Source organism: Bos grunniens, chromosome 12, assembly GCF_055505025.1.
Source record: "Bos grunniens cultivar Pamir isolate PY7600 chromosome 12, Bosgru_T2T1.0, whole genome shotgun sequence".
NCBI classification, from domain to species: domain Eukaryota; kingdom Metazoa; phylum Chordata; class Mammalia; order Artiodactyla; family Bovidae; genus Bos; species Bos grunniens.
The window spans coordinates 81506447-81531976 of record NC_141176.1 but is presented as its reverse complement, the minus strand read 5'-3'; the positions used below and the strand labels follow the sequence as shown (position 1 = coordinate 81531976).

Genomic DNA, 25530 nt, shown 5'->3' with positions numbered 1-25530 from the left:
AATGTGTTCTTTGTAGTCTTGCTTACATAAATGTCAACTCAAAATACCCCAAGAATGACTAACCAAACTATGGTTATATCTATGGCCTGGAACAGTAAACACTCACAAATTATAAACATGAAGACAGCGCAGTATAGAAAAATCAGCTGGGGAAAAAAAAAAAGAAAAATCAGCTGGTTATATTAAAGCTAAAAAAAGAAGGTAAAATCACTTCTGTACAATGATTATAGACACCATCGGCAGGGTGTGGGTGTTGGATGCAAGGAATTTCTCCTTTGACCAGTTGGCTTTATTGCTACATTGTAGGAGTGGGAATAAAGAAATACTAAAAATAAAATAAGACTTCCCTATAGATCAAATGGTAACGAATCTGCCTGTGATGCTGGAGACCAGGGTTCAATCCCTGGGTTGGGAAGTTCTGGAGAAGGGAATGGCAATCCACTCCAGTATTCTTGCTTGGAGAATTCCATGGACAGAGAAGCCTGGCGGGCTACAGTCCATGGGGTTGCAAAGAGTCAGACACAACTGAGCAACTAACACACACACAAGTAAAATAAAGGAGGAGAATCTTCTACAATGCCTTTGTAACTGGGATTACATTCATCTCGGTAGTCTAGAGATTATAAACAGGTTGTATTCCATATATTTTCTCCCATAATGATGAATACTTGGAACCCCAAAACCATTTTTCACTGTTACATGGTGGAAGGGTTCTCAAACCAACCCTGAAAGGCCATTTCAGAACAATAAAGCTCAGCTACAGTCCAGACAGTTTCATTTCTATTGAGAAGTACATCCTACAGCCCAAAGCCACTGCTCACTTGACCTGTTTCAGACGGCTCCACTAGGGGTGGGGGGCAAAGGGGAGACCATCCGAGCAGCGTCTTAGATGTTGAGAACACTCTTAGATGCCCAGGCGTCAGTAGGGTCAGGGTTCTGCAGGTCGGAGCTCTCTCAAGCACGAAGAACTAGGAACCACTGTGGGGTACCCAGCAGGGCAGCAGCAGCGGAGGGAACGTGACAACAGAAACAGGACTGGGGGGTCCCCTCATGCCTCCAGCAGAGTGGGGCAGGGGAGGAAAGGTCCTGCCGCGTTGGCTGTGTCCGCTCTTCAGGAGGGTTAGGGCACTGATGGGTGATAGAGACAGGAGCTGGTCTAGGGGAAGTGGTAGGAGGCCAGCGTTTGTATATTTAGAGTATTTGTAATTGGCATTCTGGAGTCAAGGATACCTATGTAACAGGTAGCATGAAAAAAAAAACCGGAAAGAAAAGAAGCTAAATGCTACAGACTGAATTATGTCTCCACAATATTCATTTGCTGAAGCTCTAACCCCCAATGTAACTACATTTGGATATATGGCTTCTGTTGTTGTTTAGTCCTTAAGTCATGCCCAACTCTTGTGACCCTTTAAACTGTAGCCCACCAGGCTCCTCTGTCCATGGGATTTCCCAGGTAAGAATACTGGAGTGGGTTGCCATTTCCTCCTCCTCCAGGGGATCTTCCCAACCCTGGGATGGAACCCACATCTCCTGCGTTGCAGGCAGATTCTTTACCACTGAGCCACCTGGGAAGCATATGGCTTTTAGGAGGTAATTAAAGCTGAATGAAGTCATAAGGTGGGGTCCTAATCCCACAGGCTGGGTGGCCTTTTAAGAAGAGAGGGATCTCACCTCCCATGTACACCTACCAAGGAAGACCATGTAAGCACGTGTGAGAAGGTGGCTGCTACCGGGAGGAGAGCTCATACCAGGAATTAAATTAGCCAGCACCTTGATCCTGGACTTCCCAGCTTCTAGAACTGTGAAAAATATATTTCTACTTTTATGTCATCTAGTCTAGGGTTTGCTGTTTTGGCAGACTGAGCTAAGACACTACAGTTCATAGATTTACTTGAAATATCGTGACTACTATTATTAATATTTATCAATTTATCTGGGTGGGAAGAAAATGAACTCTACAAATTACCTACCCATCAACCTCGATTTTGGTTCTAATAAGTTTGAGAGAGAAAAAAAAAAGATACAAAAGGAACACAGAGTTAAAAACTTTGAGATCTTCTTCAAACATTGATCTATAATGAAAGGATCTGGAGAAAGAATAGCCTAAAAAGCAAGGAACTTTCTCAGAGTATTATGATTTATTAAGATGGTACAGAGGTGCAACAGAGGAAAAGGGTTCACCTAAAAGGTTTTGTGCAGTAATTGTTCATGTATCAATGCAAAATATCCTCGAAGAAAAGAGACCATTGTAAAATATTTTTAAAAGAAAATAACAAAGGACTGGAGATTGCTTTAATCCCGTGACCGCTGCAGACATTGAGGCATTGCTAAGCAACATTTCTTCAGCAGCTCAGCTCAAAAAGAGAAAAGCTAAGAAAGGCTATTACAGACAGGGTCAAGATAACCAAAGGGACAGGGGCAGAAGGGGAATGACAGTGGCAACAGGCAAAAGACAGAAGACAGCAAATCTCAGCCACGAAATACAGACATTCTGGTAAAAGGCGAAAGAAAAAAGAAAAGCTATTACATAATGTGAAGATGGAGAACTTACATGATAAAAAAATAAGTTTTCCAACAAGAATCACCCAGAAGGTTTCTGTTCACAGAAATCACAAACCTCGGCTGTTGCTCTTGAAACTGGGATAATACACTAGGTACACTTGAAATCTTTTCTGGGGAGCTGAATACAAAAATTCAAAATACATTTATTAGTGACATCTTTCTACATTCCACGTATATGCATCAATGTATAGTATTTGTTTTGCTCTTTCTGACTTACTTCACTCTGTATAATAGGCCCTTACATTACCATATGTAAAATTAGATAGCCAGTGGAAATTTGCTGTATGACACAGGGACCTCAAATTCGGTGCTCTGTGACAACGGAGAGGAGGGTGGGGTAGGTTGTAGAAGGGAGGTTCAAGGAGAGGGGAACATATGTATACCCATGGCTGATTCATGTTACTGCATGGCAGAAACCAGCACAACACTGTAAAGCAATTATCCTCCAATCAAAAATAAATTTTAAAATATACATATTTATTACATTAGACCTTAAGTAGATTTTAAGTTAAAAATTCACTATGCCCAACTTGAAATGTCTTTGCAATATGCATGGCAATAAGTAAATATTCTCTCTATTGAGAATATATTTAATTTTAATATTACATCTGGTTAGTGAGGGAATTTCTATTTCTATGATTTACATAATCTGGCTAACTAATGTATCATTAATTCAAATCTTTGTCAGTACTGCTCATTATAATACCAAATGTCTTAGCAGAATCTGTAATTATTCCCAGATAATTAAAAGCTCTTACTGTCTACCTGCGACAATGACCAAATTGTGGCAAAAAAAAAAAAAAAGGAACAGGCATCCTCTGTGAACGTGTCTAAAGCAACCAATGATATTCTGGGTAGACACTGAACAAGTACTTAACAGTGCATTATACTTCCCTGGCAGTCCAGTGGTTAAGAGTTTGCCTTGCAATGCAGGGGACACGTGTTCCATCCCTGGTCAGGGAATTAAGATCCCACATGCTGTGAGGCAACTGAGCCCGTGCGCTTGGGAGCCCGTGTGCCACAACTAGAGAGTCTGTGCACAGCAACGAAAGACCTCACGTGACACAGTGAAAAGCTTGCCTGTCACAACGAAGACCGATGCAGCCGAATAAATAAATAAATACAAATAAACATTTTTTAAAAAAGAAATGTATGAAAAACAAAGTCTTTAATATAGTTTAAATGCTATTATTTTTTCATGATCACAAAAGAAAAAAAAAATACTCATTTCTGACCATCACAACCTTAAGAAGCCTGCCCCAGCTGCCCAATCTATTGGGTTGGCCAAAATGTTCATTCTGGATTTTCGTAACATGGTACGGAAAAATCCGAATGAATGTTTTGGCCAACGCAATACGTAAAACCCTTCAGAGGGCATGAGTTCATGCACCTGACCATCCTGTCACCTAAATCTTGTTTGCAGTCAGTGAGGACATCACCACCAGCCAGCACCCATCAGGCTATCGAGTCCTGCTCTCTTCTGGGGAAGACAACAGGAAGTGGTCATGCATCGCACAACAGGTAGAAGAGGAAGTGCTCTCTCTACCACCCTGGGGAAAGGGATGCTGGGAAGCCGATGGAAGTCTGACACCCACCATGCTGGCAAACCTCCATGGGCCATATCCATTTGCAGTCCACCTAGAGTTGCAAACCTGGAAATGTCCTGTTGAAGTAGTTCAGTCACTGAGTCGCGTCCGACTCTTTGCGACCCCATTGATTGCAGTATGCCAGACTCCCCTGTCCTGTCCTCCCGTATCTCCTGGGGTTTACTCAAATTCATGTCCATTGAGTCAGTGATGCTAGCTAACCATCTCATCCTCTGCCACCCCCTTCTCCATTTGCCTTCAATCTTTCCTAGCATCAGAGTCTTTCCCAGTGAGTCGGCTCTTTGCATCAGGTGGCCAAATGCTTCAGCCTCAGCATCAGTCCTTCCAATGAATATTCAGTCAGGGTTGATTTCCTTTAGGATTGATGTAGGGTTGGTTTCCTGATGAAGTGTTAGTGGCTCAGTCATGTCAGACTCTTTGGGATCCTATGGAGTGTAGCCTGCCAGATTACTCTGCCCATGGGATTTCATAGACCAGAATACTGGAGGGGGTAGCCATTCCTCCCTTCTCCAGGAGATGTTCCCCATCCAGGGATCAAACCTGAGTCTCCTGCACTGTAGGCAGATTCTCTCCTGTTTGAGCCGCCAAAGAAACCCCCAATGTTGAAGAAGCCAATGCTTTTCCCTAACCACACACAAGGTTAATGTCAACTAAAGTTGAACCCACTTGTACCTTGGAAAGCCAGGACAAGCACTCCTATCTGACACTACAAACAGTTCTGAAGGAAGACTGCTTAGAAACTCATCTCTAGGAAGTAGTTGCAGCGGGAGGAGGGGGGTGTGCAGCAGTGCGGTGAGGTGGTCTTCAAAGGACCAGTTCAGCCTTCACTGCCCTCAAGTTCACAGTCAGGGCTGCAACAAACGCTCAAGTAAACTTGGCCAGTTCAGGCATAGTCAAGGCATTAGGGCGTCACCATAAGCCTTTCACATCTCATGCCCTCACCTTGGTATCTTGGAACTCCTTTCATTCAACAAGTCTTTATTGGGTCTTCTTTCTTGCAAGAACTGTTCTAAACATTCAGGAATGAAATAAGGTCCCTGCCCTCAGGGGTCCTGCCAAAATGTGAAAGTCTCACCAGAAGAGTCCACAGGCCATGAAGGATGACCAATGGCCAAGTTCAAGCTGGTAATACCACCAACTCACGTTCACTAGAACACACACTACGCTCATTGGAAAGAACTTCAGAGCTTGAGGTATTTGTTTTCATGGCTCAAAAGACCACATCTGAACACTTTCCCCCTCAAGTTTTGTATTTTATTTTTCTCAAGTCACAGCTGACTGTCTTAATGATTGGATGAGCTCCCTAAAGAATATTCAACACATGTATTGTATGCTATATTAAACAGCAGGATTTAAATAAAGGTAAAAAATCGATGGACAAAACTTGACCCAAACTCTGGTCATGGAAATTAATTACATCAATAAGAGGAAAATGGGAATAAGAGAACTAACTTTCCATTTCTCCATCAAACCTCTCCATGAGATTATTTCAACAGTCAAATGGCTTTTGCAAATATAATCTCCAGCTCCACGTGGTATCCATCCAACTGCCCAGATTAAAATATTTTTGACTCAACTTCCTAATTATTTCCCTGGATTTTTACTACGATCTATGCTCTTCAGGTTAATTTTGCCTATGATATCTGCCTAGTGACAATATTACAGAACACTCCCACCAGTGCATGGCCGTTTCTAATCCTGTGTTCAATCATGTCTCTCTGGTAGCCTGAAATTGGCCACGGTGGACATACATACACCACAGGAATCAGTGAATGCTCTGAACCAGAGTGCTGTTCTTGTTTTTGCTTTTCAAGACAGCTGATCATTAAATAGTTCTTCCCCATCCAAAGCACCTCATCAAAAAATTATGTACCTTAAAAATTAGTCATAAATTGAAAGATCACCAACTATTAGCCAAAAACATAAAATGAATTTTACTTGAATCCACAAAAGCAGAGGAGGCTCAATAACTGAAACAATCTTTGAGAAAGATGAGTTTCTCAAAAATTCGGAGGTCTTATTAGTACTGAGATATTCTAAAGGCCCCAGAGCCTTCCTACCCACAGCCATCACAGGGAAGAGCAGCCTGATCTTTACAAATCTAGGAAATAACATTTTAGTATCTTTTTTCCTTCAAATATTTTTTAATGCACCAGTCCATACTTTTCTAAGAAGCAAAAACAGGATCACACCACACACCCTGTTTTATAAACTGCTTTTAAATGTAAATCTAGTGTGAATAATTTTCCATTGATCAAATAGTCTCCCATACCCTTATTATAGCCTGAACCTTTAAAATGACATGTTAAAATTTTTAAAAGGGAAGGAAGGGGCTTCCTTGGTGGCTCAGTGGTAAAGAATCTGCCTGCCAATGCAGGAGACACAGGTTAGACTCCTGGTCTGGGAAGATCCCACATGCCACAGAGCACCTAAGCTATGTACCACAATTACTGAGCTTGTGCTCTAGAGCCCGAGAACCGCAACTACTGAGCCCGTGTGCTGCAACTAGGGAAGCCACTGCAGTGAGAAGCCAGGGCACCACTCTAGAGAGAAGCCCACATTCACCACAACTAGAGAAAGCACTCACAGCAGTGAAGACCCAGCACAGCCAAAAATAAATAATAATAAAAAACCCTGCAGGAAGATCCTTTTCAGGGTATAAGAAATAAGAGAATGGGAAAAAGGGCAGTGGATGAAACGCACACGAGCAGATGTTTCGTTGTCCTTCCCACCCCAGCCTTCCGACCTTTAACATCTCCTACACATCAGCCCTGTTACCAAATAGCTCAGCCTCATTCAAATATGAGTACACAGGGAGCAGGAATGCAAGCAGGAGACAGATAATAATAAGCACAAGTAAAAACAATTACCAGGAGCAGGGCTACATTAGGAAAACACAGGACCCCTTTGTTCAGGAATTATTGGGAATTTCAAGACAGCGATGGCGGCGTGTGATCTAAGCGTAGGGCCCTGAGCAAATGTACGGATCACGTGCCCAGGAAGCTGGTCACAGAAATCAACAAAGGTAACAGACTCAGAGGTCAGGGGAAAAAACAGTTCTCCCTTGTCTCCAAACTACTCAAGGTAAAACTGCCTCTCTAAAAAATAAAGAGGCTCAGAGACGAGGTAAGAATTGGTTATCATTTATCTAAGAGATTTTAAATGGACTGATAAGGCTGAAGAGATGGAGTTTTGGTGCTAGTGGTAAAGAATTCACCCGCCAGTGCAGGATAATCTAAGAGATGTGGGTACAATCCCTGGGTCAGGAAGCTCCCCTAGAGATGGAAATGGCAACCCACGCCAGTATTCTTGTCTGGAGAATCCCATGGACAAGAGGAACCTGGCCACCTGTGGTCACAGGGTCACAGAAAGTCAGACATGACTAAAGTGACTTAGCAATCTAAGAGATTTTAAATGGCCTGATAAAGCTGAAGAAATGGAGTCTATTAATTTATTTTTACATGAAACAAAGATGAATATTTTTTAATGATAAAAAGTACAATTCACAAAGAAGATACACATCATAAATTATTAGACACCTAAAAGCAAAGAAACAGATACATAAAGCAAAAATCAGAAAAAAATATAAGGGAAAAGATATATACATAAAATATCATAGTGAGACATCTTAACATTTCTTCTAAAGAATGGAGTTTAAAAAAAAATTATAGGGGACTTCTCTGGTGACCCAGTGGTTAAGAATTCGCCTTCCAATGCAGGGGACAAGGGTTCAATCCCTGGTCAGAGAACTAAGATCCCACATGGTGCAGGGCAACCGAGCCTGCACAGCACAGGGAGCCCGAGCACTAACTAGAGAAGCATGCGTGCTGCAACGAAGACCAAACACAGCCAGAATAAAAAATGAATGAAAAGATTCTAGAATGAAGCCACATAGCTGCACCAATAAAACAGACAGTAAGCCCCTGAAAACACAAAGACACACGGGAAGCAAACTTGAGGAAATGACTCGAAGTAGGAAGAAACAATCATCGCATAAATGACTGCAAAAACAGACAGGGATGTGGAAGACAAGGGTACACAACACAACAACTACAGGTCTTGAAAAGTGAAGACAATCCAAACTACATACAAGGTGTTAAAAGGTCTAACCATGAAAAACTTTCTGATAAGAAGACTGACCTGGGACTTCCCTAGCGGCCTAGTGGATAAGAATCTGCCTGCCAATGCAGGGGACACCGGTTCGATCCCTGGTCCAGGAAGATCCCACATGCCTCGGAGTAACTAGGCCCGTGTGCCACAACTACTGAGCCCCTGCTCTAGAAATTGTGCTTCTCAACAAAAGAAGCCACTCCAGTGAGAAGCCCCCACACCGCAAGGAACAGTAGCCCCCGCTAGCTGCAACTACAGGAAGCCTGCACACATAGCAAGGAAGACATAGCACAGCCAAAAATAAATAAATTAATTTAAAAATTAAAAAAAATAAAATAAAAGAAGACAGACCTGACGCTGCAGATACTGTGGTACAGGAAGTCCCAGGAAAGTGACATGAAATTGCCAATGCTCAGAGAGGCTTAAATTCCAAAAGAAATGAGAACCCAATGGGCATGTCCAATGGAAAAAACTAGTCAGTCATGGGCAAGAGAGAAAAACATTAACCTGGCCTCAGCCTTCCCCTCCACAAATACCCAATGCTAAAAAAGAAGGGAGAGTAATGTTTGCAATTCCAAGGTCAAGAAAGGGTGATCTCAGAACTCAACCCTCAAACTGTCTTTCACATATTACTGGAGGAACCAGCCATTCTGAAGCAGTTCAGAACACAGTATCCATGAGGACTTCAACCTGATGATGAAATGCAGCCAAACTAGAATGAATCACAAAGTTTTTTTAAAATCTCAAGAATGGCAAAATCACAGGTGGGAGACTGGTGATAAGGCCTGAATCTGTGGGAAAAACGGACTAAGGGAAAAGAGCTATGGAAAGTGTGGTTTTAGAGCAGAAAACAAATGCTATAATATTTTCCATTTTAAAATTCATAACTGATAAAAAAAAAAATGGAACTGGGGAGAGGGGGGACATAAGATCAGTGCTAATATTTTACTTTCAGAAGAGGAGTCAACATGTCTCCATTTGCAATAAATAGTTTATAAGAAATTGTTCTAATCCCAACATCTTTTCTTATAAATATAGTTTCTTAAAGATACCTCTAATCTCTGTCTTGGTGAGGAAGTCAGCAACTCTTTCAGTCTTGCTTAAATTTCCTTTCCTTTGTTTTAAGGTCAGTTTTATTTTACACCTTTATGTAAATAACACGTATGATAAGATTCCAGCCATCCTTCTCATTTGGCCGGTAACACCTTCCAGATAGAATTTACAAAATGTCAATACAATTTCTAAATAGTGAAACTTGGGGTACTTTTTTTTAATATATTTGTCCTTTGTACTATTTTGTATTATTTGACCTTCTGTAACAAGAAAGTTGGAAGGACTGATGCTGAAGCTGAAGCTCCAGTATTTTGGTCATCTGATGCGAACAGCCAACTCACTGGAAAAGTCCCTGATGCCGGGAAAGACTGAAGGCAAAAGGAGAAGAGGGCGTCAGAAGATGAGACGGCTGGATGGCCCATCGATGCAATGGACGTGCACCTGGACAAACTTCAGGAGATGGTGAGGGACAGGGAGGCCTGGGGTCCTACAGTCCGTGGGGTTGCAAAGAGTCAGACACGACTGGGCGAAGGAACAAAACTACATACCACTGCCCTACAACGAGTTAATTTTCAACAGCAAAGGATATCTTATCATTACTACCTAAAAGAGTAAGTTTATTGGTCTTGATCTTCTCCATGCCTGCCAGGCAGGCAAAAACCTAAATGTTAGTCTCTCCATTTCTTATTGTTCCTAAGATCTCCCTTTCATAGGTGAAAAAACTGAAACCCAGAGAAGTTAAGTAATCCGTCCAAGAGCACCCAGCCAGGAAGTGACCTTAGATCCCTACCTTCACAGCAGGTGGGCTGGCAGAATTCCTGGAGTTAACTTTGTTTCATTCAGTAGGAGTGTCTGTGCCTACAGCAGCAGGGAGAAGTCTGATCTACAATGAAAAGGATACACTCATTCCTGTCTGGTGGTTGCAGAAACTGACACAGCTCTTAGAAAACAAACCAGAAAGAAGTATTCAAGAGTCCTTAAAATGCTTATATATTTTAACACAGTAATTCTATTTTCAGGAATCTAATGGAAGAAAACAATCATATGGAAAAAATATATAAATAAAAACACTAAATGAAGCATCACTTCTATCAAAAATAAGCAATACAATGTCTAACAACAGAGGACTGGTACAATAAAGCATAGTAGAATCATACAGGTGATCACTATGCAGGCATCAACATGCATATTACAAAAGAATACTAAGTGTCTCCGCAAGTAAAGAGAGCCCTTGAGCATTCCTGGTTAAACAATACAGATTATATTCAGGCACTCATGTCTATTTCCTCGCTAATCAACCCCGCCCCCCTACCACTTCAATGGTGGTAATCAAATTAAAAAGGTGAGGTCCCACAAAAGGAGTCAGAAGAAACAGACAGAAGGGAATAAGAAGATTTAAGCAGAAACATTTTAAAAGAAAGTGAACTCAAGAATGTTAACTGACGTAGAAGAAAGTTGAATCTATGCCTGAAAAGGAAGATGACAAGAAGCAGCTCACCAAATTCTAAGATAAACCCTGAAAAGCTCAGGATCTGTAGGCATCAGACACCATGAAACCAGAAGGGGTGAACACAGGAGTTCCGGCTGAAATTTAGAAGATCTCCCACCCCCGGCAGAGGCAGGGCATTTCCCACCTGTGGAGACTGAACCTGGAGGTCCCCAAGGAAAAAAAAAAAAACAGGTTCCAATCCATCAGCGTACAAGCCCTATCAACATCTTCAGTTTTCTGCCAGCTCCTGTTGAAGTGTTTCACTCTTACATATAAACAGCCTGAGGCTACCAGATATTTTAGGAAAACTTCCAACATGAAAAATGGGAACAAATCAAACAAAGAAAGATCTAGAGTTACCACCCTAAAAGAAAACTGACAAATGATCAACAGGTCTTTACATTGAAAGCTCATTCACTGGAAGCTCATTCATCTCATTGGCTCTAATCAGAGAGGCTCTGGTACCCAGAGAAAGAAACCCACACACAGCATCTTCACACATCCCACACTGGAGGTGTCGCGGGAGACTCTGCAAGTGAGTTTCAGCTCATCTTTCAAACTAGCTGGTAAAGTGATAAACCTAAATCTGAAAAAAGAAGTCAAGAAATTATATAACTACTTTATGATTACATCCGGTGAATAATTAAGAATTATAATCACACAAAATCATATAAACAAATTATTTTAAAATGTGTAAGATAAACATGAGAAAAATAAAGAGTTAAAATATTTGAATCCGATCACCTCTAGGTATTAGAAATTAGTTTGTATCTTACTTTTTCTTTGTATTTCTTTGCATGTGTGTTTTTTATTTTCTGTCCTGAGCACATATTACTTTTAAATCTTTTAAAAGTGTGTGTTTCAGAATAACCTATTGCAAGGACTTCCACAGGAAACTATCAGAATGTGTTGAAAAAGGAGCACTAGGTGAGGGAGCTGAAAGGCAAATGAAGAAGAGCCTTGCAAGAAATTCATCTGAGAGTGAGAAATAGGTCAGAGGGGAAGGTCTGGGAAAGAAACTTTGCTGTTCACTATTTTTTTAAATGAGAAAGACCAGTCTGTTTACAAAGTAGGAGGAGAAGCCAGCTGAAAAATCTGCCTCTTCTGGGGAGATTTCCATCTCTAACTTAAGATGGCAACTTATTCCTCTCCCAAGGTAAACACAACCATGCCAACTGAGTTATTTACAGGGACTCTGTGGGGAAGTATATAAATTTTCAGAGAAACTAACTCATATCTCAACTTTGGCTGTGAATTCCTTGAAGATGGAAACCATGTCTTACTCTTCCTGTTTTTGAATGGCCCACAAAGCAGGTCCCCCAGTAAAGACTGGTTGATTAGCAAAAATTAACTACATTCAACTGCCCAGCCATCTGCTACTCAAACACTTGCTACAGAAATCTTCAGCAACACCCTCAGCCTGACTTTAACCACACCCACTCACTCATCCACCGACCCAGGTTCCAATCAGAGGTAGATCAGTGGCCACCCTGGTTTCAAATCACAGCTCGACAGATTACCGGCTGTGTGACTCTGGGAATGTTGCTTGACCTCTCTGTGTCTCAGTTTCCTCCTGGGCGATAATATCTACCCTTCAATACTGGTTTGAGAAAACAAATTAACATTGTAGCGTGCTTAGAAGCATGCCTGACATATAGCAAGCACTCTAAAAGTGTTGGTTATTATTATTCAAGGAGGGAAAGTGACGATCAGACAGGAGACAAAGCAGACAGTTCAAGTGCTCTATAAAAGTGGGTCATTTTGCAGAGCATTCTCTGAGAATTGTCTTTGCCAAAGTTAACAGCACAATGCTTCTGCACAATGACTCACCAGTCCGCTCCTCCCCTCATCCCTCAGTTTCTGTCAGTTCTGTCAAAGGGTTATTTTATTCACTTTCAAGCCTTCCAAAAACATTTGGAATCTGCACAAAAGAAGAAATAGGAAACTTTCAGGCAGCGATAAGCAGAAATTCTAAGCTGCTGCTCCAGGATCTCCCTGCAACTCTGACCAGAGTTCCTGCCACACACTTCACATGTGTTTGAGAATTTCTGAAGCGTGCTAGACTCAGCTATACAACCTGGAACTTTCTCAGGTGCTTCAAGCCATCAACCTTTGAGAACATTCCAGATAAACACTAATATATGGACATATTTATACATACAAATATGTATTTTAAAGATATATTCCTCTACTTTAAAATACTGGAATGTCTCATCAGTGATTCATTTGCAAAATTAGAGCAGAAAGGCCATCTCCGCAAACCGTTGCTAAATTTGATACTTTGGTTGATTGATACTTTGGTTGACCTGTTTAAGACTGGTAAACAAAAGTTGACCATATTTCGGTCAATTTCCTTGTCTCTACTCTGTGTATTTTTAAGGTCTGAAACAAACATTCTGTAATTGGAAAGAAGCAAGCCTGGTCTTGAGTCCTGGATGCACGGGTCCGCAGGTGGCTGAGTCTTTCCCAACACCAAACTCCAAGATCAGGGCTGTGGCGAATCCCTAGCTTCCGGTTCAACAACTGCAACAGGACAGGCACCATCTTTGTCACAGCAAGTGGGGGAGGGTGCAGGGGCTGGGGTCACGACCCATTATTCTCTCTGGATTGGAGGGGGCGACCCCCTTCACTAAAAGGGACATTTAAATTAAGGTGGACATTTAATTTACCAGTACATGGGGTTTTTAAAGCCCACCACATCACACCCTAATCCCTTGGTCCAAAAAGCAGATCTGCCAGGATACAGAAACTCTACTTTAAAAAAAAATTTTTTTTTTTCTTTTTTTTTAAATTATGAAAGTATGGTAACACATTTACAGGCGACTTGGAAAATACAGAATAAGGTTACATATATTTCCACTATATGATACAATTATTTTTCAAATAGATAAATTAAGATTTTTACTTGGAGTTTTCATACCAAACTCTCAAAATTTAATAGAATGAATATACAGAAAAGTAGAAGGATACAGTAGACCTGAAAAGCACCATGAACTAGTTCAATATGACTTATACAATTTTCACACAACAGTAAGATAAAAATTCTACTCAAGTTCCCATAAACTGTAAACCAGGAGACACTAGAACACATCCAGGGACATAAAACATGCAAAAATTTCAAGGTCTAAAGGTATTAAAATCATACAGAGTCTGTTTTCTTATCACCATGGAATTATGTTAGAAATCAATATCAAAATAATATTTGAAAATAATCCACATATTTTCAAGTGCAGTGTGACATTTACCAAAAGAGATCTTTGACCTAGCCATTGAAAGCCTCAATAGTTAAAAGACTGAAAAAACAGAGGGTGATTGCAAAGAAAACATTTAAATAAAAAATATCAAAATGAGAACTTAATATCAAAGATACTTTAAGAACCCCATGTAACTGGAAATTAAATGTCCACTTTTAAATGATGGGCATATCTAAGAAGCCATAACAAGAAAAACTAGCAAATATTTGTAACAATAAAAATGAAAAGAGAATTTATCAGAATTTGTTGCATGCAGCTAAAGTGGCTCAAAGCAACTAAATACAATAAAAACTAACTCTGCTTCTTTCACTGACTAAAGGCACATGTAATGAATGGTCAATGGAGCCTCTGATCACACCTAGGTGAGAAGGCTCTGGCCAAGCTAAACAGGCTTGGATGCTTTCCTGAATTTTCAGGAGAGGTACCCCCCTCCTACATCCACCCATAGTCCCCCCAACTGTGGGATTCTGGTTACAATCTTGCAGAAATCCTGAAAATAGCTCACAGGAATGCATTCCAGGGTTACAAACCCCTTAGGGGTCCAAAGACTCCAGGTTGAGAGGCAAAATCCCAGGGTAAATGAAAATGAAAACCTGAAGACGTTTCACCCAGGTTGATGGATATCCTAAAATATACAACATTCCTTCTCAAGAATTTGCCTAAGTACCACCTGAAATGGAAGGCGAGCCCTGGAACGATCTGCCATTGACTTCTCTGTTTATGCCAACTGCCCATAAAAATTCCTCTCCTGCTTTGCAAGGACAGAACTCAGGAACAAATGACCTAATTAAGCAGGAGATTTCCTGGCTTACAGCTACGAAGACGACTAAAATGCAATGAAACGATGCTAAATTTGAAAGGGGCTGTAAGCCAAACCGATTGAGCAAACTGGGTTTGCTTTTTTTTTTTTTTTGATATGTGTGTACCCAACGCCGTCGGAGCTCAAACCATGAGCCTGACAGCCATCCTTAACCATTTTTATTTATGAAGCAACCAGAATGCGTTATTTCCCCCACTTATCGGCTGCACATTTTTCAAAATGTGATTATGCAGCACTCTGAATGCCTCTTCTTGGCACGTTTTGTCGGCCTGCCTTTGCTACGGGGTTGTTGCCAACGCAACACAATAGAGGGGTTTGCTGTCTCTCACCCCAGCTCTCAGAAATGTGCTCAATTACCCCAAGCTCTCACCGAGCTCTAAACTCCACCCTCTCTGATTTTGCACAGATGTTCAAGGAGAAAGTTTTTTTTTTTTTTTGCTTTAAACGAATGTCAAGAGCCTGGCACAATACTGTACAAAGAAATGCACAAGTCAGCACTGTCCAAAAGCTGGTTATGAGCTCACTTCCTCCTCTTTCCAGCTTCTCCACGTCCCAAAAAATAAACATGGGAACGATCATGCTTGCCCAATGTCTAAAAAAACAACCAGGAAGTGCGCAGGTGAAGCACTCACAGGTAATTTTTCTCGGCTCCTTTATGTTGAACTTTAAGGAGCTGGGTGGTTAAGGGCGCTTTGCCAGAGGCAATCCTGGTTCTTTTGGCTACCCCCAACCACCGCCCCCCCCCCCCCCCGGAGGTGAGGTCATGGGGAAATTCCGAGGGGGTCACATAACTGCTCCAAGGAGCCTGAGACCATTCCCATCCCCCATGCCCACCCCCATGACACCCTATTTTCGGAGCTGTGTTGATTCTGCCAGTTTCTCTCTCCTTCCCAGCACTTCCTCCCTGGGGTCACCGAGATCTCCCTCGGCGGCCAAAATTAACTCAGTAGCTGGATTCCAACTTAGAAACGTCTCATTTCTGGCTAATCAGAACTAGGACTCTCATACTCTTGCATGTCTGGGAGCTATCAACAGTGACAAGTCTCTGTTTCATCCAGGAGAGAACTGCTAACCTGGTGTGAAGCTGGCAAACACCCACAGGGAGAGCGAAAACATCTGTAGTCAAACAATTAAAAAAAAAAAAACTCTCACACGGACTGATTTTCTGTGTGATGGTGAGAAAACTGAGACAGAAAAATGGGAAGGTGTGTGCTGGTACAAACAGGGGCATGTGTATGTTTGAATGGCAAACCTAGATCATAACAAATCATTGACATTCTTAGACTGATCCATAAATCAGGCTGAATCTGCACCCTTGGAAAATGAAAATTCTGCAATTTTTGGAACCATTTTGGTCTCATGTATTATTGCTTCTACAGTAATTTTTTACCATTTTACATTGCACCTTGACAAAATAAAATAAACTTTTGAGCTGAACATGGCAGATAAACCACATGCCAGCAACACGTCTCCCACCAAAAACCCGACTGAAAGGATAGTAAACGTAGCTTTTTAAAAGGACAAAAAATACAGCAGCTGAGAGGAGAACAGACGAAACATTCAACTGACACTTGGATGGAAAGCAGACTGTAGCTGGTGATTTCCATCATAAATGATGCTCAGAGAGGGTCCAACCAGCAGGCCTGTCCTACGCTTCTCCACTCTTGAGTCTGGGAGGCTCCCGCTGAAGGGAAGGTGGGCGATGGGGTGGAACAGAGGGTGATGGTCCAATACAGAGGATGGACCTTGGGGCTCCCAGTCCCCTCCTCCTATCTGCCCAAGCGCCAGCTAAGAGGCTTATTATCCAAACAAACTGAACCAAGGAGATCAGAGATGACAGATGGCACAGTGACAAAGTGATGTGATTCAGGGCTGAAAACTCAGAAAGAGATGGTGGGAATAAGGGAGAGTCTACTGACTACCCCATGGGATCCACATCCCCCTCCCTCCATTCTGCTTCCAGATGTTTCCAGAATACTCGGAGCTTATCCCAGCCCAGGCTTATCCCAGACAAGGCTGGTGGAATTTTTCTCTGCAGAACCTGAATGAACACACATACTAACGTTTGAGAAGACCAGCTGCTGCTTCATCACTTTAAAGAAACATCAACAATTGGCAAGCCTGTCACATGCACAGAGAATCAGGTCTGATTTTTTGTATCTTACTTTTAACACGCGCTTAGTAACAGCCAAGGCTGAGCAAACCTTTACAGAAAGCCTATGAAGTGAAAGCAGGACCAAAACACAGAGAAGGGAAAAAGCCTGGTGAAAATACGCAGACATTACAGGGGGTAGAGGAAACTTAACAAATAAAGAGATGCTATGAGAAAAATAGCTCTTAGAAATTAATCATATGGATAATTAAATTTGTTAATTAGAGGAAATTTCATAGAGAGCAAAAAATAAATACATGGAAAATTTTAAAAGATAAGTAGGGCATCTTCTGAAAGGCCTAATCCTCAAAACATAGGAATTACAGAAAGACAGAATTAAAAGAAAAAAAAAATTTAATTCTAGAAGTGTCCCAGACTGATAGACAAGGTTTCCATACAAAAAACAAATGCCCAGCATAATTTTTGAAAGGACCCACTGAGATTTATGCCAAAAATTGTGAAACTTTAAAATATGGGAAGTGAAGATCCCAAAGTGTTTCACAGAAGAAAAAAGTTAAATCACATAACAAAAAATGTTAGAAGACAACAGAGCAATGTTTTTAAAATGTCAGAGAAAGTATCTTCAGTTTTTAATTCTACATGTGGTAAAATTATCAAGCAAATCTAAGCAGACATTAGAGACATTTTTAGATATAAAGGCTCAAAAGGAATTTAGCTACCTTTCACCTTTCTGAGAAAGCTACTTGAGTATGTGTTCTATCAAACAATGGAGTAAATCATGAAATTAGAAGATGTGTAACCCAGAAAACTGTGGGTCCAGAAAAGAAATACAGTGAAGGAAAGTCCCTGAATGATCGCTGTGTACTAGGCCTCAAGTACAAGCTATCTGCTCAAGAGCTGAAAGTGGGGGCCCCAGACAGTGTGCACCAGGGGAAAAGATGGGGAAACTGAATGGTTACATGATGTGCTTTTAAAGTTTGGGGGAAATTAGATGAAAGAAAACTGGCAGGTCTGTTGAAATTATTTGATAGAAGTTAGCTATGGGTATACTGCAAATCAGGCCAATTTTTAAGAACTGAATTATCTCCAGAGAAAACAAAGTTTCTGAAGGAAATAATCACAGGACAGTATTTGACCCAGCAGTGAACACACAGTGGAAACAGGCACACTGATGACTTAGCCAGCCCTGCACCATACCACGAAGGGAGCAGGAGGGAAGGAGGAAGGTGGCGGGGCGGGGCGAGAGAACTCAGTCACTGCCCACTGTGCCCTGGGAGTTTTAACTTTTGTTTTTTTAATATCTATTCATTAATTTATTTTTGGCTGCGCTGATTCTTCGTTGCTGTGTGTCTTCTCATTGCAGTTCCTTTTTGTTGTCATGGAGCACTGGCTCTAGGCATGCGTGCTTAGCAGTTACAGCACGCAGGTTTAGTTGCCCCATGGCATGTGGGATCTTAATTCTCCCAGAACAGGGATCAAACCCGTGTCCCCTGCATTGGCAGGTAGATTCTTAACCACTGGACCACCAGCGAAGTCCCAAACTCCTTTCTAAACAGCCTCTCAACTCATCATCCAATTTCCAGATCTTCCACCCTCCAAGTTCTTCCCACACATTGAGGGAGGGGTTCCACCAAAATGAGGGGGAGGATGTAAAACTGAGAAGACAGGCTCCAGAAAACAAATTTCAGGAAGAGAAGTCAGGGCGGGGGTGGGGGGTGGATTCCTAGGATAACATCAGAGATCCTACACCAGGTAACAGAGGTAAGGAGGATGGCCAGGGTCACCGAGGGGGAGATGGCGGGATGCTCACCAGGCCAGAGACAAAGCCAGGCCAGACTGGAGCAACTCAGACCTCCAGACAAATCCCCTTGAGGACTGGGGATAAAACAGGGACTATCTGAGCATCTGATGAATTTGAATAAACTAAGAGGGATTCAGGCAGGAGATGAGAATTTTGGAGTGAATTATATAACTATATGGAAAATGAAGTGGAAGAAAAGTTAGATAATTATAAAGTCCAGGGAAAGGAAAATTGGGCAAAAATGGAAACTAGCCACCTTTGACTCTTACATTATTCTTTGAACCAACATAAATTAAAAAAAATAAATAAACCACAAAGTTCTAGAAGAAGTTATGAGACTTTAAAAAATGCTCTCAGAGAGCAGAAGCTCTCTCCAAACATGACCTAGACCCCAGACGCCACAGAAGCAAAGGCTGACGAAGTGCAGAGCCGAACGGCGAAGTACAGAGCAGGACAAAGCGTTTAAATACCCTTGACAGAGGGCTAATCTCCTCCACAGGCAGAGGCTCTCCTATACAGCAATCAGAAAAATGGACAAAGGACAGGCAAGCAGTGGACAGATCCCCCCAAAATGTCCAAGTGGTTCGTCAACATCTGAAAATGTCTCCAACCTCAAAAAGCAGTAAGGAAAACACAAGTGATAATTAAGAAACCCTAATTTCCATTTCTCACTGGAGAAGGAAATGGCAACCCACTCCAGTGTTCTTGCCTGGAGAATCCCAGGGACGGGGAAGCCTGGTGGGCTGCCGTCTCTGGGGTGGGGTCGCACAGAGTCGGACACGACTGAAGTGACTTAGCAGCAGCAGCAGCAGCATTTCTCACTGATCAGATTAGGAAAAGCGAACACTGGACATGACTGTGGTTGCTCAGTGGAACAGGCAGTTAATCCAATGATTCAGAGGGTTCTCTGGATTCAGATGGCCTGGGTTCAAGTCCTAGCTCACCACTCACTGGAGCTGGCCCTTAGCCAGGTTACATCATCTCTATGACCTCAGTTTCCTTTATCTGTAAAGATGTGATACCCACAGTACTTCTAAGAGTTGCTCTGAAGATTAAACAAGTTAATATCCACAAAGTACTTGAAAAAGCATAAAGTAAGAACTATGTATGAGTTAGTACAACAAATCCATCTAAACGAAAAAGAAATACACCCTCTGACTGCAGACCCCACCTCTGGGATTTGTATTTCGGATGTACTCACAAAGAGACTTCAAGAACCTTCTCTGCAGCATTGTTTACTAACAGCAGACCATTTGAAATATAAATGTCTATCAACAGGGACAACTTTACAGGTAATTAAAGGTTCCCCATAAAATGAAATGTTACCTGCCAATAAAAAATGAGGCAGATCTGTACATACCAATATAAAATAATCTTCAGGGTGTGTTAAGTAAACAAGATACAACATAATATCTAGTATATGCTACCATTTGTGTTAAATGGCTATGCATAAAATATTTCTGGAATAATATGCTTTTTTTTTAAATGATGGGAGGTTATCATATAGAGGTCCTACCAGGTCTGTTTTTAATGGGCAAGAATCAAGAATGATTCTTTCCAAAGTGTTGGAAAAGTCTCTCTTCTTAAGGAGAGTAAACGTTCCCCATATAACTTTATTTTCACTATTTGCTCTATTTGCTCTCTTTGTAAACCTTGTTCCCACAGCATTGTGTTAAAACAAACTTCAGCCTGACAGAGTTCAAACTGCCGTGAACCCTGAATTACTGGGGTTGAAAACCAAGGCCTGACGGTCCACGTGCAGAGCAGCATGTCCACAATACCTACTTCAGGCATTACACTTTGTCCTAAAGCGCGGAGACGGCTTTCACTTCTTTCAATATCAGCATGATATGCCAAATTACAGTACACTTAATTTTTAGAAAGACAAATAACAAGTTCAAAACCAGATTCAAACATGCACTCTACTGTTCACAGCAGCCCTATTCACAATAGCCAAGACGTGGGAGCACCCAATGGACACCTAAAAGGTCCCTCAACAGATGACAGATAAAATGTGGCACATATACATGACGGCGTGTCATTCACAGTCATAGAAACGAATGGAATTATGCCATTTGCAGCAACACGGTTGGACCCAGAGAGCACATACGAAGGGAAGTAAGTCAGAGAAAGACAAAGACCACGTGACACTGCTTATATCTGGAATCTAAAATATATACACACACATATGTATAATATATACATAAATGACCTTATTTACAAAAAAGAAATCGATTTACAGATGTGGAAAACAAGCTTAGAGTTACCAGAGGGGAAAGTACGGTGGGTGGGGGCGGATAGGGAGTAAATTAGGAGTTTGGGATTCGCATATACACACATAAAATAGACAACCAACAAGGATCTACCATATAGCACGGGGAACTATATCCAATGTTTTATAATAACCTAGACATCCTGGAATGTGAAGTCCAGTGGGCCTCAGAAAGCATCACTACGAACAAAGCTAGTGGAGGTGATGGAATTCCAGTTGAGCTATTCCAAATCCTGAAAGATGATGCTGTGAAAGTGCTGCACTCAATATGCCAGCAAATTTGGAAAACTCAGCAGTGGCCATAGGACTGGAAAAGGTTAGTTTTCATTCCAATCCCAAAGAAAGGCAATGCCAAAGAATGCTCAAACTACCGCACAATTGCACTCATCTCACATGCTAGTAAAGTAATGCTCAAAATTCTCCAAGCCAGGCTTCAGCAATATGTGAACCGTGAACTTCCTGATGTTCAAGCTGGTTTTAGAAAACGCAGAGGAACCAGAGATCAAATTGCCAACATCTGCTGGATCATCAAAAAAGCAAGAGAGTTCCAGAAAAGCATCTATTTCTGCTTTATTGACTATGCCAAAACTTTTGACTGTGTGGATCACAATAAACTGTGGGAAATTCTGCAAGAGCTGGGAATACCAGACCACCTGATCTGCCTCTTGAGAAATTTGTATGCAGGTCAGGAAGCAACAGTTAGAACTGGACATGGAACAACAGACTGGTTCCAAATAGGAAAAGGAGTTCGTCAAGGCTGTATATTGTCACCCTGTTTATTTAACTTATATGCAGAGTACATCATGAGAAACGCTGGGCTGGAAGAAGCACAAGATGGAATCAAGATTGCCAGGAGAAATATCAATAACCCCAGATATGGTGATGATACCACCCTTATGGCAGAAAGTGAAGAGGAACTCAAAAGCCTCTTGATGAAAGTGAAAGTGGAGAGTGAAAAAGTTGGCTTAAAGCTCAACATTCAGAAAACAAAGATCATGGCATCCAGTCCCACCACTTCATGGGAAATAGATGGGGAAACAGTGGAAACAGTGTCAGACTTTATTTTTCTGGGCTCCAAAATGACTACAGATGGTGACTGCAGCCCTGAAATTAAAAGACGCTTACTCCTTGGAAGGAAAGTTATGACCAACCTATATAGCATATTCAAGAGCAGAGACATTACTTTGCCAACAAAGGTTCGTCTAGTCAAGGCTATGGTTTTTCCTGTGGTCATGTATGGATGTGAGAGTTGGACTGTGAAGCAGGCTGAGCCCCAAAGAATTGATGCTTTTGAACTGTGGTGTTGAAGAAGACTCTTGAGAGTCCCTTGGACTGCAAGGAGATCCAACCAGTCCATTCTGAAGGAGATCAGCCCTGGGATTTCTTTGGAAGGAATGATGCTAAAGCTGAAACTCCAGTACTTTGGCCACCTCACGCGAAGAGTTGATTCATTGGAAAAGACCCTGATGCTGGGAGGGACTGGGGGCAGGAGGAGAAGGGGACGACAGAGGATGAGATGGCTGGATGGCATCACTGACTCGATGGACGTGAGTCTCGGTGAACTCCGGGAGTTGGTGATGGACAGGGAGGCCTGGGGTGCTGCGATTCACGGGGTTGCAAAGAGTCGGACACGACTGAGCGACTGATCTGATCTGATAGTGGGAAAGAATCTGAAAAAGTATATATATGTATATATCTGAATCACTAAGTCAACTATCAGATCAGATCAGTCGGTCAGTCGTGTCCGACTCTTTGCAACCTCATGAAGCGCAGCACACCAGGCCTCCCTGTCCATCACCAACTCCCGGAGTTCATTCAGACTCACGTCCATCGAGTCAGTGCTGCCATCCAGCCATCTCATCCTCTGTCATCCCCTTCTCCTCCTGCCCCCAATTCCTCCCAGCATCAGAGTCTTTTCCAAAAAAGTCAACTATACTCCTATATAAAATAAATTTTTTTAATTCTTTTTTTGAGTATTTTTTAACCACCTTTTTAAAAAGATTGAAGTATAATTTACAATGTTGTGTTAGCTACAGGTATACAGTAAAGTGATTCAGTTATATACATACATGTATCTATTCTTTACCAAAGTCAAAAAGAATTTAAAATTCAAACTAAATTTCAAAGTATTTTGAGGATGAATAATACAATTCCTGACGGAACCTCTTGGCCTGCCAGACCAGCTCTTCTCAGAGAGACAGAGGAGACTTTCCTTCCACACACAATGCACAGCGGAGGATAGAGCAGGAAGCTACGCTGGCGGTGAAGTCCGGTCTGCAACCCTAAGAACAATTAAGAATATGAACTTGGTTCATGTTAAACCAAAACCTAAGCTCTATGAAGATTCATAACGCTTCCACTGGATTCACAGCAGCAGGTAAACGTGTGGACAAAGGGAAAGTCCCCGATGTGTCCGTCTGTTGTGTAATCAAACACAAATCAAAGGAGTCAAGAGATTCGGTGAGGAAAAATCAAGACACTTCAGCATAAACCCACAAAGAGCACCCCAGACTCTCCGCCTCCTTCAGTCTCAACTGAAAATGTCTTCTTCCACAAAAACAAGGGTCCCTGAAATGCTGACCAGTCAGGCAAACAGAGTCCAGATGGTCAACCGACCTTCATCTGGTTAAGACAAATGACACCCCTTTAAAAATATATATATATATATATGTATATATAAATGAACGTTATTTACAAAAAAGAAATTGGCCAAAGCCTGAAAGGGAGGAGAATTATCTGGGGGAGAATGCACACATGCATATGTATGGCTGAGCCCCTTTGCTGTTTACCTGAAACTATCATAACATTGTTAATCAGCTATATTCCAATATAAAATAAAAAGTTAAAAAAAAAAAAGAAATTGGCCTAGGTAGCCAGCCAATCAACAAATATTAACAGAGGCAAAATACCCACATGGCAACTTCCTCATCCTTTCTTCACTCCTCTCCCCCGCAGTCTTAAAGGCGATTAGGTACACTTACTGTTCACTAAAAAGTAAGACTATTTCTGGAGTTGCTGCCAATGGCATTATTCATAGATTCAAACTATCCAGTAATTTACTCAGAATTCAGCTAAAGAGGGGTAATTAAGAATATTAGAAAAGACCATCCTAGGTTTAATGTACAAACCACTAACGTAGGATATCATGGCCCCCAAACAAGTTAGTTTTCTCCTCTAGGTGAGCATTTGTTGTCAAGCACCTGATGTGCAAGGCATCTCTGCCATTCACAGAACATGAAGCATCTCTAACTTTCCAAGAGGCTAAGCAGGCCTGTGTCTGAGAAGCTAAAACCAAGGCCAGAAGCTAAAGGACGGGGATGCTAAAGCAGACAGTGTTAGAGGGTAGTTCAATTCAGTTCAGTCGCTCAGTCGTGTCGGACTGTTTGCAACCCCATGGACTGCAGCACACCAGGCTCCTCTGACCATCACCAACTCTCGGAGTCTACTCAAACTCATGCCCATCGAGTCAGTGATGCCATCCAACCATCTCATCCTCTGTCGTCCCCTTCTCCTCCTGCCTTCCATCTTTCCCAGCATCAGGGTCTTTTCAAATGAGTCAGCTCTTCACATCAGGTGGCCAAAGTATTGGAGCTTCGGCTTCAGCATCAGTTCTTCCAGTGAATATTCAGGGGTGACTTCCTTCAGGACTGACTGGTTTGATCTCCTTGCAGTCCAACAGACCCTCAAGAGGCTTCTCCAACACCACAGTTCCAAAGCATCAATTCTTCGGTGCTCAGCCTTCTTTATGGTCCAACTCTCACATCCATACATGACCAATGGAAAACCATAGCTTTGACTAGACGGACCTTTGTTGGCACAGTAAAGTCTCTGCTTTTTAACATGCTGTCTAGAGGGCAGGGTGAGGAGTAAATTTAGATCTGCCATCAACGTACGACTATAAATTCAAGGCTTTTACAGACCATGGGAGCCCAACAGCTGGTGAGAAGGTCGGCTCAGGTTTAAGAAGTTCAAGGTCATTTTACCAACAAGGCCCCAAAGAGGGTATCAGTTCTCTTCATTCGACAAAGATTTAATGGCTGCTGACGATGGCCACAGCCTGTGCTAGGCAGCAGTCCCACAGAAAGGAGCAAACTAAGCCAGTGTCTACAGGTACACCAGCGAAAGGTGCTTCTTCCCAGCACACACCACTGAGAAGGCAGTCGTGTTCCCGGATCTCACCCACCCCTTCTTTTGGAAATCCTGCACCACTTTCAAACCCCCAACCTGGCAAGCAGGAGAGCCCCGGAGCAGTATTCACTTCCAGAAGCATCCGTCAGAGTTAGGACTACAGTTCTATTTTCTAACTCGTGAGGAAGGCTACACACTTCTAATAGAAAGTAGATCCCAAGCCCCCTGCCCACAAATGCCATGAGGAAAAAAGAATCTAGAGATAAGACAGGCAGCAGCAGTGAGTCTTCATCAGGCCCCTACATCCTTATAAGGACATTC

General features: G+C 42.0%; 1 protein-coding gene across 7 annotated transcripts in view; it reads right to left on the bottom strand.

Moving 5' to 3' along the window:
- The window catches only part of FARP1 (FERM, ARH/RhoGEF and pleckstrin domain protein 1), a 309639-nt gene that overhangs the window by 264894 nt on the left and 19215 nt on the right, over positions 1 to 25530 (bottom strand). Inside the window, exons 2-3 of one of the 7 annotated variants that reach the window (XM_086330335.1) lie at positions 10123 to 10215; positions 2552 to 2680 (exon numbers count right to left, since the gene is read on the bottom strand). The exons of 5 other annotated variants lie outside the window; for them this stretch is intronic. The gene's annotated coding sequence lies outside the window, so the exon portion shown is untranslated. The remainder of the gene's footprint in view (positions 1 to 2551; positions 2681 to 10122; positions 10216 to 25530) is intronic. One more of the 7 variants, XM_086330332.1, reaches the window with a different exon arrangement.